Here is a 6,237-nt window from a genome sequence, read left to right on the forward strand (position 1 = left end):
CGATTGCACTCGTGTAACGACTTTTCTACAGTCGGATAGATTGAAATGTGAAAATAGCGCTGAGCTTTGTGTAGGCAAACAGGAAAACAAACCAGCTGGGTATCGGAAAAGCATATGGTGCTTTCAAACGTGAAATATTATTGCATGGATTTGCTCAGCACGAATTTATGCACTCAATTTTAGTATTATTATTACCAGGATAGTTACCTGGAAGAAAAGAAGAGCATTATTTTGTACTGGTATAGAAAGTTATTTATGGAAGCAACAGCTTGGTTGATGCAAACTTTTCGTGATACAGGATTTCATTAAAATTTATACAGAAAATAATATTAAATGAAAATAGACCGAGAAATGTTCAACACAAATATTTAGTTTGTTTGAACTAAAATTGTAAAAAAATTATATTATTAGACAGCAAGATCCTGCATTGATCAAGTATAGCCTTCTTCACTCATTTGTGTTATATAGAAAATTTATAAAAGATAGATGTCTAGGAATATACTATATATTTATATATATATTCCTAATATATAAATATTTATCTGCAATAATAATTATATGTGATAACTCTAAGCAACTCGTTAATTTTTCTTATATCTATTATAATCTCTGATTTTGTCCGTATTAAGATATTCTCTCTTTTTGTATTATATTATATATATATAATATTTATTTAATAACTTTTACATATTTCTTTTATTCTTTTGCATCCCTCCTACGTTTTCTAAGTTGAATTATAATCGATATATACTAACAGTATTCGTAACTTTCATAAATTATAGTTATAAAAATAACAGTAGCTGTATTTTAGAGACGGAACAAACTATTGTTCCTTCAAATGCGTTAACGTAACAATTTTCGCTTATTGATAACACAGGAAGCTGTATGCATTGTCAAGTATAACTCAATATTATCCGCACCGCAGGATATGCCGCAGCATTCGAGTAGTAGTTGCGAGTAAGGCCAGATACTCGTGGCGAAGTTATGCGCAGTATTTGCCCGCGAGGACATAACTCCGTGCGCAAAGTTGGCAGAGAGCAGCGTTGGCGTCCCTTCCGCGCTAGAATAACAAGCCACCCATGGTACATACAACTGGGAAGCGCCAGAAATAGATGCTGAATTCGATTTAAACTGAGCCTGTGTTAACTATTTACTTCCGCAAAATTTTTTTTATTTATACTGCAGATAAAAGATTGTAAAATATACGAATAAAGAATTATTTGTGGATTTTATTTAAATACTGTATAGTATCTCGAATAATATCTTCAAATTTTTTAGTTAAATATTTTATGCACATATAATATCAGGCGCTCTATTGTAGTTATCATTATTATACTCACACATATACATATACAAAATTTATTGTGGATATTTTTATTCATACATTATAAAAATTTTACTGGAGGAAATATTATATCGATAATATATCCTGTGATTGCACTTTTATTTTATTGAAATAATTTTTTTGTCATTTTTCATTAATAAAATGTGTAATATTATATTATAATTTTATTTTTATAACTTATTAAAAGTTACAAGAGACAGTGTGTAAAATTAGAATCAAATTTCAAATCTGGAAAATTCTTGAAGAAACGTCATATGACATTTATAAAGATGTTAGTGTTTTTTCGTTTTGAGTAGTATTTCTCTAAATAGAGATTTTACATACTTTTTCCAGACTATTGATATTGAGGACCGCACATTGAAATATATACATTTTGTAAATTTGAAGACTCACTCCACATAGTGCATCTTTAAATTCGGAGCACGCGAAATACATGCATCTGATGTAGAAAGAGACCACTCGTAGGATTTGCCCGAATATTACATCGATGCCTTAACCTGTACCGCGTGTACGTGCTCCTATATATGATGTGGAGCAATCGAGTTCTGCTGAAAATTGGTCCGCGAAAATGCGCATGATAAATATTGGGTTGTATGCAATACTCTTGATGTACTCGTATGATGTTGCACCAAGCTGGGTTCCAAAAAAATTGATTTTTTTTGAAAAAATTAAACTTATACTGTTAAAAATAAAAAAGTATTGATTTTTTTGCATGTCTCAGAAAGTCCGTTATACGTTTTTAAATTAAAATTAACATTTTATTTTTAACGATGTATAATATACTTTTTCACTTTATGTTCCAGAAAGCAAATTTTCACAAATTATATTACTCAGTTACTAGCAAAACGTTACGTCAATTAATAAGAATTACAGAAAATTATTATACAATTTTTACAATTAAAAAAATTATAATTTTTTATAAATTATTTATTAATTTACAAGCTTTTGGTTCCAATTGCAAATAACTAACAAGTTTTTAAAAGTTTAAAAAAATAAGATTTGATGAAATTATACAGATTCTGATTACATTAATATTATTTACATAAAGATCAATACACATAAAATTTATTAAGAATAATTACGATTTTATTTTTTATAAAAATCTTAAAAAAGTTTTTAAAATTTATGTAGCAAAATAATTGTAAACAAATCGATGCATACATTAGCGTAAAACTTAACAATACACAATAAAAAGATTAACAACTCAATCCGCATTTATGTTCTGAAATGATATATAACGATTTGCGATCACGCGCAATAAGCGAGAATTTTACATCAAAAATTACGTGCGACTCGAATAATCGATTAGAAGTTCGTGATATGGCATTCATGATCCGGACAATTCGTGGAAATTTCATTGCGGATTCAATAATCCAACCTGCGGAAAGGGTTAAAATTAAATGCTTTTTAATCCGTCTATTCACAGAACTGCACGATATGCAAAATTACTAGTCACTTGATTCAATCGTGTGCTTGATCAAACGAATAGATCACCGATCATTTGTTATCGTTATCACTCTTTCGACTTGACCAAAAAAGACGAACTGAACGGAGAAGTATTCGTTGTAATTTTTACATTCCACTGGTGAGCAATATTACGTAAATGAAACAAACGAATCTCATGTAGCCACACAATTTGACTACCGATTGCAAATCGATAGTTAAAAAAGTAAAGTTTGTTACGCGGGACGAGAAATAATGGCGTACGTGTAACTCGTTTATCGGAAATTCTTACATTCTAGAGGTAGAAGTATATTCTTCAGCATTCCTTTTTCTGCTGTTGTTAGTGAGGTTCATATGGCACGCTTCTCGCTGCTGTAACAACCGTTTTTAATGAACCGTACTTGTAATCCTTGCGGCAACGAAACACAATAGCAGAAACTGGATGCGGTGCACTTTAGTGAATTCAATGTACCATCGTTTCTTGCAATCTACTATAATATATTTACTACATTATTTGCACAAAGTTTAAATGTTTCGTGGCTAACTCTATAAAAATGAAAATCTAACTATCGTAATAACGGCTGTTGAGTTAGTTAACGTGGTTAATAAAAGTTAAATCTGATTAATTATAAGTTTTTACGAAGTTTCTCATTAAACAAGTAATTTATATTATACTACTACTAGCATATTAACATTATTTTAACATTATTTCAGCGAAACGAGAAAAAACCTTAGAGAGATGGTTGATTCGATTCTAAAAATTCTTTTACATTAATATCTAATAGATATTATAAGTTAGAACTATACAATATAACTACAATATTGTTTTTAAAAAATTAACAATATGTTAAATAATATAATTTTTATAATATTATAAAAAAATTAATTTTACCATAAAATAAAACTTTCATCATATAAAATAATTTTTTAAATATAAATCTCCTCTTTTCCCTCTTTCTCTTTCTTTATCCATCTATCTCCTTCGATTCTGATGAAAAAATTTAACATTTGAAACACACTCAAGTTTATATTATTGAAAAATTTGTTAATATTCAATTCGTAAATTAATGATTTCTATTGAAAGTAGAAAGCTCTCAGGGAAACTCTTCATTATCCTGGAAATCACTTGTTAACATCTAACTAGGGATACACCACCGAAGTGTCGCTCATTATCGGAACTATTCTTTTCGTCGCTAAAATGTACGCGGCGTTTCACAGAGCTGTCGACTACGTTCAACCATTCGGTGCACGCCATCGTCTCTAATTACACATCGCTCTCGCTGAGTACTTCTCATTATCGAGCACAACATAGTCTCACCGCGTCTTCCTGGAAGTATTCCGTAGTTACGATGGATCGATCTTCTTCCGCGTTCCAGGCCTCGCTCCGGCCGAATTAAGTGCCAGCACTTAATTATTTAATAGCCGGCAGGAAAATGCGATTGAGAATGGAATTGGGAACGTTACGATTAACAGTCGCCGTGCGCAGCTTCGCGAATCGTGTGCTTATGATAATGAGGCCCGGGTGCGGTAATGATGTTTCCGAGTTCCTGCGTGTCGTGAAAACGATTTGGCGAAGCAAAAAAATTTCTCTTGCAAAACAAAACTTTATACTGAAGAGTTAAAGATATATGAATTTAATTATTATTTTCCAGCGCTCTAGAATCAAGAAATGACAATGGTTTTGAAATTCGTGGTAAAACAACTCTAAAATTCTAAATAAAGCGATACATTTTTTTTTACTTTGTCTGTATTTTTATATACTTCAGAACGTTTGAAATGTATTCTTCAAATACAACTTAAAATTCAAATATTATTCCTTCAATATTTCATTATTCGGATATTTCTGTTCTTTATATAAGTTTAAATTTTTTTCTTTAAATTCATTATATATTTTTAAGAATACTAAGAAATATTAAAAATTTTTTTTTTAATATTCATTGTGATGTATACTTAATTACATTACAAATAACTACATATTCAAATAATGCGAATATAGAGATATTTTTGTATTTCTATAATAATATGTGATAATAATGTGAATATTTTCAATGTTTATTTGCGTGTGAGATATTTGTTTGCTCGTCAATAACACGCTTATCTGATTAATAAATTATTAATATAATTACTACCTATTTCGTCACGTTCAAAACAAACAGAAATATCATCGATATTTGTTAAGCTGATAAATAAATTATTCATCCTGTAAAATTACGAGGATTTTATACACGATCAAACTTAGACGTGATTACAATGTGCAACGGAAACGCCTTAAATTGTCCGTTCTAATAATAATTTCCCTGGAAAAACCGAGTGGAAGAAAAGGGGAAACATTTCGCGAAAGTTAGACACTTGTGACAAGGATGTGAAAAAACGGCCAAAGGGAGTGGATTGGAGAGGAAGGGTAGCGAGAAGGAAAAGGAAAATCCACGAAACTTTTAAACAGGTCAGGAGGTCTTGTTCAAAAAGTCGTTCGCGAAAGCTACGCCCGCAAGCGTGATATGGCAAGAAAACTCTTTTTTTCCTCTCCCGGCCGAGAAAAAAAAGATCTATACGGAAACTTCAATAACCCACGCTAGCGTGTCCCAATATTTAAACAACGTTTCCGTCGCCGCGGTATTGTCTCGCATGAGTAGACACCTAGCAGAAATTGATGTACTGTGATAGCTTTTTTGTTCGTCGAGCGGATCTGGAAGCAGTCTCATCGCGACGATGTCACATTTATTTTACATGCATCTTCCATGTCTCGCCGGTATATTAGATAGCCGCAAGATAGGAAGTATCGATCGCTAATTTAATACTCTTGCTGAGATTGTATCGGAGATATAGTCGACTTTACTGTACGTGAGACTTTTCTTGCAGACGTTAAACCATCATGTATTCTAGACTTACTTTCTTTCCAGATTAATTTAACTTTTTAACGAACGTTTCTTTCAACAGTTCTTTTCTTTTCTTTTTGAGCAGTTTATTCACGTTTTCATGAAACATAATAATAATTATTTAATGTAATATAAAACGAATGCTAGTTATTAAAATTTTACCATTACGTAGCAGAAAGTATTTGTAATAGATTAAACAAATACAATAGATTAAATTAATTATAATATTTACTTTTTTTTTATCACTATTAAAAATATTATATATTTTTTGCGGATTCACTGATGAAACTCATTGTAAGAAGACTTGAAGTTTTGAAGTATAGGACCTCGTCCCTGCTCATTAGAAAGTTTCTTCAGCATCGAAAGTACAAGAAAAAAAAATCAAAATTGGATAAATAATCATAAATCACATACACACACATTTGAATATGATTTATTATATTTTTTCAGCAAAGAAATAAAAATCTTCAATGGAAACCTTTTTTATTCGATTGTACATACTATGGTACGTAAGTGCTCTTTTATAATTTATGAAACCTAATTAAGTTTTATAAGGAACTTAAAATTAGATTT

Source organism: Cyphomyrmex costatus, unplaced genomic scaffold, assembly GCF_001594065.2.
Source record: "Cyphomyrmex costatus isolate MS0001 unplaced genomic scaffold, Ccosl1.0 scaffold10, whole genome shotgun sequence".
NCBI classification, from domain to species: domain Eukaryota; kingdom Metazoa; phylum Arthropoda; class Insecta; order Hymenoptera; family Formicidae; genus Cyphomyrmex; species Cyphomyrmex costatus.